This window comes from Hibiscus syriacus, unplaced genomic scaffold (genome assembly GCF_006381635.1).
Source record: "Hibiscus syriacus cultivar Baekdansim isolate YM2019G1 unplaced genomic scaffold, ASM638163v2 tig00111213_pilon, whole genome shotgun sequence".
In the NCBI taxonomy this organism is placed as follows: Eukaryota; Viridiplantae; Streptophyta; class Magnoliopsida; order Malvales; family Malvaceae; genus Hibiscus; species Hibiscus syriacus.
Genome location: NW_024063022.1, coordinates 3,937,166 through 3,947,435, shown reverse-complemented (window position 1 = coordinate 3,947,435; position 10,270 = coordinate 3,937,166). Strand labels below are relative to the sequence as shown.

The 10,270-nt window shown below is 31.9% G+C and overlaps 1 non-coding gene across 1 annotated transcript; it reads left to right on the top strand.

Moving 5' to 3' along the window:
• The first annotated feature begins 5,826 nt into the window (after nucleotides 1-5,826).
• TRNAN-GUU lies at nucleotides 5,827-5,900 on the top strand. The gene has a single exon. It is a non-coding gene; the product is annotated as a tRNA-Asn (tRNA).
• The last annotated feature ends 4,370 nt before the right edge of the window (nucleotides 5,901-10,270 follow it).

The following is a 10,270-nucleotide window of genomic DNA, read 5'->3' as shown; positions in this document are numbered from 1 at the left end:
TTAAAAAATTTATTAACCGTTCCCCGACCGAACTAATTCGGTGGCCGACCGAATTAACCAAACTAATTCGGTTCGGTCGGTTAATTCAGTTAAAACCGAAAAATGAACACCCCTAAATATACTAACAATTGACATTATACGTGTCTTTAATGGATGCTTGAGTAGATTGAAATCAATCTCCGAAATCAAGCAAAACTAAAGGCAAAGGTAAAGTACCTGAGTAATCAACTTTGCGGTTTGGGATACAATAGCAAGGATAGCCAGGTGAGTGCATTTATTATGTACGTATATGTTATGGTAGTAATAGATGTATGATTGATTGATACATGTATGATGATTACCAAATGGCACTAAGTGTGCATAAAGTTAAGAAATTCATAATAAGTTTATGAATTTCCATATGGTCACTTTGTGTGCAAAAAGTTAAGAAATTCATAATAAGTTTATTAATTTTCGTATGGGAACTTTGTGTGCATAAAGTTAAGAAATTCATAAATAGTTTATGAATTTTCGTATGGGCACTTTGTGTGCAAAAAGTTAAGAAGTTCATAATTAGTTTATGAATTTCCGTATGGGCACTTTATGTGCGAAAACTAAGAAATTATATGAATTTCTGTGTTGGTGGTGTGTGTGCAACCTACATAAATTATAATAAGACTGTGAATTTTTGTATTGGTACAATGTGTCCAAACTATAGAATTTATAATGAATTTAAAGCGTTAATTGATATTATGAATAATTATTAGCGTAAAAACTGTTCTAAAGTAAAATATTAATAGCCTAGCTGTGCATTTGACAGAAATGTGTCAATAATACCAGTTAGATGAAAATTTAAATACCTTTGAGTAAAAGATTAATAGCCTACTTGTGCATTTGACAGAAATGTGTCAATTATGCCAGTTAGATGAAAGGTTAAATACCTTTGAGTAAAAGATTAATAGACTGGTTGTGCATGTGACAGGAAGGTGTCAATTATGCCATTTAGATGAAAGGTTAAATACCTTTGTGTAAACGATTAATAGCCTAGTTGTGCATTTGAAAGAAAGGTGTCAATTATGCGAGTTAGATGAAAGGTTAAATACCTATGAGTAAAATATTAAAAGCTAGTTGTGCATTTGACAGAAAGGTGTCAATTATTCTAGTTAGATGAAAGGTTAAATACATTTGAGTAAAAGATTAATAGCTTAGCAGTGCATTTGACAGAAAGGTGTCAATTATGTCAATTAGATGACATGTTAAATACCTTTGAGTAAAAGATTAATAGCCTATCTGTGAATTTGATAGAAATGTGTCGATTATGCCAGTTTGATGAAAGGTTAAATAGCTTTGAGTAAAAGATTAATAGCCTAGTTGTGCATTTGACAGAAAGATGTCAATTATGCCAGTTAGATGAAAGGTTAAATAGCTTTGAGTAAAAGATTAATAGCCTAGCTGTGCATTTGACAGAAAGGTATCAATTATGCCAGTTAGATAAAAGGCTAAATACCTTTGAGTAAAAGATTAATGGCCTAGTTGTGTATTGAACATGAAGGTGTCAATTATGCAAATTAGATGAAAGGCTAATATGCCTTTGACATAAATGAAATGCATAACGGTACATTAAAAGCATGAAAGGATGTCATAAATTAGATTAATGAATAATTACTAAAGAATAATGAGAAACATGTACTGAAAGAAAGGTATGTTGGACATACTAAGAATGTTTACGATGATAGTATGAAAGAAATTTGGTTTAAACAATAGGGATTTATATAATCCTTATGGATGATACGAAGTAGTTCGAAACCAAATAAACATGATATACTTATGTATATAGAAATGTTTCTTTACAATACTATGTCTCACTAAATAAGTATTTAACGTGTGTTGATTTCACGCGTAGGTAAAGGCAGAGATTAGTCGAGTAAGGAGTGTAGCAGTAGCACCAGCTATCATCAATTAAGGTTGACTCGTCAGTAACTATAGGACAATCTGGTTTGTTTTGGAAAAATTTAGTTGGCATCTAATTAAAATACGAAAAATGCTCTGAATTGTATTTAAATTGAACCTCCTAACATATTTCAATTAATGTTTTGCTTTATATTAAAAATGTTATGTTTTAAGAAAATTTGGAAACAAAATTTTATTGGTTTTTAAAAGAGGAAATATCTTAAAAGTAATGTGACATCTGTATCTCGTGTACAGAAAGGTATACGGGAGATGTGTGTTACAGTTTTAAAACCCTAAATGAGCTTATATGAGCTCTTCAACAAGACACCGTATCACCTTAACCTTCCCCCTGTTTTTGGGTTTTTTAGGGGCAAATAGCCGTTTAGGTCCCTCATACTTTGTATCCTTCTATTGTGGTCATGAAATACAATGAAATATTTACAATTTCAAAGTTCAAATGTTTTCATTTTTACATTTTAGTCATCGTGCATATATAAGTATTATGGTTAAATGTTTGATTTAGGTTGTTAATATGAGAATTGGTTTATTTTAGTCCTTTTGTTTTAGTTGCATTGGAAGTAGCTATATTTATGCTTTAGGTCATCCGAATTTATTTAATATTTATTCTTACCACCATTATTGAAAATAAGAAGAAGAAAATATTAAGGTTAAATGTTTCGATGCCCCTTGCACTTTTTTGTAATTTTGATTTGGTCATTGTACTTTTCCTTGTATGAAATAATTTATTTATTTATTTATTTTTATTTGTAATTATTATTTTATATGTATTTATGTATATATGTATGGCTGTTGTACTAGTACTATAGCACTTTTTATATTTATTTTTATCTTATTTATCCAATCCCACTTAAATCCTTATATATATATATATATATTAAAATATTATCAAAATAGAAGTATATATATTGTATTATGAACTTTTATAAAAAAAATGATGACATGTTTAATATTATAAAATTTATGAGATTCATGGTTAAATATTCGACTAATCTATGGAAGATCTTTAAATACATGGAGTTCCCTTCGAGGGTTATTCGTATAAAATAATTTCATTATATTTGTTGCTTATTAAGTTAATTATATATATATATATATATTATTCATTTTAGATAATTATTTATTAAATATTACTTTTGTATATTTTATACGTATATATTTTTAAATTGGATATATTGTTTTTACATAATTATTTTAATAACCATAGATGTTCATTTTTATTTATCTTATGTATATATTTGTTTACTATTTCTAAGTTATTTTATTTATTTGTCATGACGGATATTTTCAATCGTTATTTTTTTGTTCTTTATTATTGTTGCATTTATATGTTATTACACTTGTTTTTTTGATTTCTAAAATGGTCAAAGGCAATGTTGTCTCGCGTCGTGGATTAACGAAATTACGTACAATATAACTGGATTTCGATTTCTGTTAATCCACGTACTAAAGGAACATCCTTTATAATAAAATCGAGTGAATTAAGTCATTTTTTATGGATTCAATTATTTTAATATTAAATTCACTCATTTTATCGAAATAAAAAGGATCACAATTTAAATTTTGAATTCAAACTTATAAAATTCCACTACTTAGACAATGTATAATCGATAGGTACCAATTTTGGGAGCTGTGGATGTGTTAGCCCTTCCCCAAGCGTAATCAACTCCCGAACCCTTAAAAATGAATCTTTGGTAAACGCAGACCAATTTTTATCATGAAAAATGATTTTTCTTAAAATTGTTTTAAAATACGTTTCAAGGTATTTGACCTACCTAAACCAAAGGTCGATGGCGACTCCAAATTTTAAATCAAACAAAAACCAAATTTTCTAAAATAAAGTCATAATTATTTTTAAAATTATTTATTTATTTAAAAAAAATGGTTACGACACCTTGCCGACTCTGGTGGGGACCTATAAGAGTCAAGCCTTATTCGATTACACGTTGTCATAGTCGATGGAATTTTATAAATTTGAACCATTGTTTAAGTTATGATTCTTTATTATTTCAATTTTCATAATCATGCATAACGTTTTATTGATTTCTTGTAAATAATTGCACTAATGTTTTGATTTGAGTTTCATTGTTTTCAGATAAGTTAACTTTTTTGAAATAAATCTGATTTTTTTTTTTGTTTTTTGGGTAAAAGGTTTGTGAGTTATTCCTCGCACACGTCGCGTGCATTTGCATGTCATGAGCTCTATACCCGAGCTTCGTCCCACTAAGTGGTGGTCAGTCACTAGTGCCTTCATGAGTAGCCCTCCGTATAGGATAGTGAATCACTTCCGAAGTACATGCACTTATGATCTTCGTAAGTAGCCCTCTGTGTAGACATAAGGAATGTGCTTCTTTGAATTGAACTCAACTCGCTTAAGTCTATAATGGATAAGGATCGAGGGTTCGGCAGCCCAAGGGGGAACCCACAATAAGGACAATTCGAGTACCCCTATTACCTTAGAACTGAAACCCTGCATATAGTAAACCCATGCCCACCAGAAATTAACCCGAAACACTTTCCGAATTTATAAGTACATGAAGAAAGAACATCTCCTAACCTTTGCCTTTAAATTCATAGAATAGATTGTTCTTATAAGAATAAAAGCATGTGAACTAGATACCACATGGCTAGGTTTTGATTGTTCATAATTCAAGCATGTGGGTAGAATACATGTCTAGATAAGATTGTTGCTTCAAATAAATGTATGCTTGGGTAGATACTGTGATAAGATACACAATATTTATTTTATATTTTATCTTATTATCCCGACTAACTTGTGTTTTTTGTTTGTTTGTTTTGTTTACTCTCTTTTCCTTTATTTTGCTCATCATTATATATCATCATAATGTTGAGAAACAATTTGTTACTAGTGGCGAGTGAAAAAGTTTAATGTCAAAAAGTAATATATTTAAAAGTTTAATGGCAAAATCAATATAACTCTAGAGTTTCATAGCTTAAAATGATTTCATTTTGTCCATGTCATCAAAGTGATAGAAATATTAGTCCACGTCATGGTACCATTAAAATCTAGAGACCCAATGATATAATTGAAGTTAAAACCAAAATTTAATATTATCATTAGAGAAATTAAAAGTTTACTGCTATTATTAGAAAACTCAGGTACTGAGCTTAACCCAAAGTGGCAAATTCTTCTTCATAGACTGAACAAAAAACTTTCATCAAAGTCCCTCGAAGCTACATCGAATTTACAAAATGAGACCGGATTGAAGCCACTAATTGGTAACAGTGGAGGAACAAGTGTTACAAGGCTTCCCTTCCTGCCTGAATAAAATATTATTTCAATCATAGGAATCACTGATTGATACAAAGCTCCAAGTCTTGTACAATTTTATATGTAGGTTATGTATGTCTTCATGTAATTCTTTGACATTGTAAAATGTAAAATTGTACAATGCAATTTATTATCGTTTTGTTTCTCTATCAAACTGGAAATATTTTTTTGACAAAGCAAAAATTATTGATAATAATAAGAACCACTAAAAGTAGTTTACATAGATTCAAATAAGGAGATTCAGATCATACACACACTTACCTAAACACAAAATCACACCTATGCTTTCACACAAAATATAACTAAAATCGACAATCCTACGCCCAAAACACGACACCAGTGACATACAAACTCTCAAATGCAGTAATAATGCTGTACAAATAAAAAAAAACATGAAACTAACACCGCCATGCTATTCACCAAACAGGTAACCAAAATGATCAGGAAGACAACACATTGATATAATTCAGATTTATCGACTGAAATTTCGTTCAACCATCCTTAAAGACCCAACAATCAGACATCAATTCAGAACACGACCAAACAAACCAGGTCAATTTTGCGTCCTCCACAAAAGGGGACAAAAAGCTGGAATAGCTCAGTTGGTTAGAGCGTGTGGCTGTTAACCACAAGGTCGGAGGTTCAAGTCCTCCTTCTAGCGTTCTATTTTATGCAACTTCTAATTATCCTTTAAATTTCAATATATTATGTCAGGTATATAATAATTATAAAATTCGTCAAAAGAGAACTAAGAGGCCTATTAGCTCAGTTGGTTAGAGTGTTGTGCTAATAATGCGAAGGCTGTAGGTTTGATATCTGCATTGCCCAGGTTTTAATTTTTCTCCTGATCAGTGAGATCTACCGATTGGAATCAATATGGTGGGTTGCATAAAGAGGCAATGGTAACTAACGAAGCCAGCAGGTGGGGGTGAAGATCGTCTGATGGGAACAAATGTTCTACGGCAAAAATCTTCATTTTGTTGCCAGATGAACGTGAAAGACGAGGCCATTGTGGATACATGGAATGAGATCAGAGGTGATGGAGATGCACCCCATGAAGGGAGAATGCAAGTTCCAATTGTAAATTTGCAACAAAAATATGAGTATTTATGTCTTTTCTCATTGCAAAACCATCAATTCATTTATTTCAACTCTCATTGCTCATATGGCTTCGGATGTGCTCAAAGTGAGTTTTTCCATATGGATATGCCACTTGCTCTCAAGTGCAACATATACCAAACATTCTTGAAGTCTAGGATTCATGGTTGAAGGTTAAAGAATACATAACAAAATAAATAAATGGAGGTTTAAATTGATTCAAGAATAATTTATATAAAGTTCAATGTTAACAAATGCAATTTCAAATTGCAATAAGAGATAAATTAGATTAAACAGACAAAAGAGAGATCTAGCCTTATGTATATCAAATTTAATTGAATAAATAAATCGATCATAAATAAGTCATATTTGAGTTCGCGGTGTAAATTTTAGTTTTGAAAACGATAATAATAGGTTATTCTCAATATGCAATTTATTTTTACATACAATTAATTTTTTGTTTTCCTTTCTTCTATATTTAATGTTGATCGGAATTTTAAACCATTTATTAGGTTGCTCTTAATAATATTATTTCATGGTTTGAACATGAATTCTCTTATTAAGAGTACAATGTAGTTATATTTAGACCTTACCTTCTTTCTATTTTGATAATTATGTCCTCCAAAATCATCATTTTGTAACTTCTATTATAATTTGATGTTCCGAATATTTAAATCGAGAGCCATATTCAAGTACGGAGCTTTAAATCCATAAGAAAAAGTAACATTTTGGACTAGCGATTAGTAATTGTATTTTCGAAGGTTTAAGGTTCTCAAATTTTTATTTGTTTCATTATTTTCATAAATATGATGCTTTCCTTGTTAGATATATGCATGTCATGGTGTTTGGACGAGGAATATGAAAATGATGAAAATACTCCTTTGATTATTAGTTGGGTGTAAAGGACTAATTTCTTCATAACTGCATAGGATGACCTTGTGTTAATGGTTATATATATATCTTTGTGGATATTATCTCAATGCTTTTATCGAGAAGTGGAATTTTGATTGTTTTACACTTCAGTATTTGGGAGTACAAATTTGGAAGAGCAATGCTAACTTAATAGGGCTATGTTCACTTTACGAAACTCGAAAGCTGAGCTATTCCACTAACGCAATTGGTTATAGAGGAAACTCGAAAGCCCTGGCTTTATGAATATATTACATTCAAACCATGACATAGCTCGGACACTTGGCAATTCGGTGTTTGCTCCACTGCTTTTGTCTAAAGACTTTGTGATGAGACGAACCCTTCCGTTAAACCTGATAAAAGTGATTATAATACTAAGCTGTCCCTCTAAGCATATCTTGGAATTCAACAAATATCACTCCGAAGCTCAAGGTCATAGATGAGGCAAAGGAAGTCGTTTGTGGGGCAAAATTTGGGAAGGGAAGGAAAAATTATCTTAGGTTGAGGTTTTCAAGAGTACGCCCTGGTGAAAATGAAGACAAACTGAGTCAGGGATAGATTGAAAATTGCTCATAGATCAACATTTTGCATTGGATTTAAGCATGCTGAAGAATCTAAGATCAAGAATCAGAAATTCAAGATTCCAGAGTCAAGAGTCATCAAGACTGACAACCAGTGATTGAGATTTCTCTTCAAACCCTAACATATTTCGCATATACATCAACACATGCATACATTACGCATGAAATTTGCATCTTTGCATTCATCATCATGTGCAATAAAGACTTTGATTTTTCCTCTTTTGAGGACAAATTCAATAAAACAACAAATAAATTTCATCTTGGCATACATCAAACATCCATCATCAGGATAGTTACATCCAGATACATTTTACAGATCTTTCAGGAGAAGATGAGATTAAAAGACAACAAGGCATCCTCATCAAGAGGGAACAATCATCTTCAAGATTCAACATTTCCCATACAAATTTTGTCTCGCTTGAGACAATCTCATTTAATGCAAATGATTCATCTCACTTGAGATTGTCATTCTTAAAACAGACCTTGTCTCACTTAAGACTGTTTTACTCAAAAGAAGATTTATTTCCCTTAAGATTGTCATTCTTAAAACAGACCTTGTCTCACTTAAGACTCTTTTACTCGAAAGAAAATTTATTTCCCTCAAGATTATTTTTTTTAAACAAGATTTTATCTCTCTTGAGATAGTTTCCCTTGAAACAAATTTTGTCTCCCTTGAGACAGTTTCTCTTGAAATATAAACGTTGAAAACATTTCCCCTGAAATGAATTTTGTCTCTCTTGAGATAGTTTCCCTTGAAACAAATTTTGTCTCCCTTGAAACAATTTCTCTTGAAACATAAACTTTGAAAACAGTTTCCATTGAAACAAAATCTATGAATATGTTTTACATTAAACTAATTTCGTCTCCCTTGAGACAGTTTCTTTTAGAAAAAAATTTTGTCTCTCTTGAGACGGTTTCCCTTGAAACAAAATATTTTGAATATGTTTTACATTAAACAAATTTCGTCTCCCTTGAGACAGTTTCTCTTGAAACACCAACCTTTGAATATGATTCTCTTGAAACAAAATTTTGCCTCCCTGGAGACAATTTCTCTTGGAAAAAAAACCTTTGAAATTGTTTCTCTTGAAACACAAAAAGCCTTTGAGATTGTTTCTCTTGAAACACACAAAAAAAACCTTTGAAAATGTTTCTCTTGAAACAAAAGACCTTCGAGTTTGACTACGCTTAACTCCAAGGCATATCATTTGCAGCAAAACTCAAGACTAGAAGGGTTATCTTCCAACAAAAGACCTTCGAGTTCGACTACGCTCAACTCCAAGGCACATTATTTGCAGCATAGCTTAAGTCAAGAAGGGCTATCTGCCAACTAAAGACCTTCGAAGGAAAATCAAATTTATAGCATAGCTCAAGGAAAGAAGGGCTATCTGTCAACAAAATTGTCTAGTTCGATTCCATTCAGCTCGATGACACATCAATCGCACTACTGTCCGGTTACAGTCGAGGTTTTCAAGTCAAGAAGAAGATCTGGGTTAGCCGTGCCTTAGTGATAAGGAACTGTTTTCAAGTAGCATAGCTTAAGTCGAGAAAAACTAGCTATTAGCAGAAGCTGTCAAGTTCGATCTCATTCAACTCTATGTCACATCAAGATGGATCCGACTTTGCAACTAAGGAGCCATTCACAACTCAACTTCACGACGAGGGAGTCATCAGTCTTAGCATCAGATTTCAACTCTACAACAGAGGATATTCGATGGGGATTGACCCCTATATGGATGATGTTTGATATATTCATGTTAGACAAAAATTGTGTCTTTTAATCTTTACCCTACACCCATTACACGACTATGGGCAAAGAGGGGCAGCTATCGACACATATTTTCGTCCATGTGGCATTTACATTTGCATTTATGTGTTATTATTTATAATATATGGTTTATTTGTATTGCATAATGTATACATATAATATTATTTATTATAATTATAACATATTTACACTTCATTTTTATTTCATTTTCAGGCCCAAATACAAATAAAGAACAAGCCCAGCAGACAACCCACACGTGACCAAAACCAAACCCACGAACCGCTCCAGCTAGGGTTTTGAAACCCTAGCTTTCTTCACTATTCTATGCACCGCATGGATTCAACCCCACGACACCGAGTTTCACGGCAAGACTCCCACAGTTGCATGACTCACACCTCCAAGGCAACCATCACCGAGGATTTCGACTCCCATCAACAACAAGCAAAGCAGCGTGTTAGTTTAGGACTTCAACAAACACAACCCAAACCGAGTTTTACTCGGATTAAAACTCTAAAATAGGCTTGTGTTTTCATTATAAATACATGTAACATGATTGATACAGGGTTTTTTTTACACGATATACACAAAATATTAACAAGTAATACGAGAGATTACCGAGAGATGTTGCGAGGAAATCAAGTGCAAAAAAAAGCTTGTAATCTGCGAAAACTAGATTCG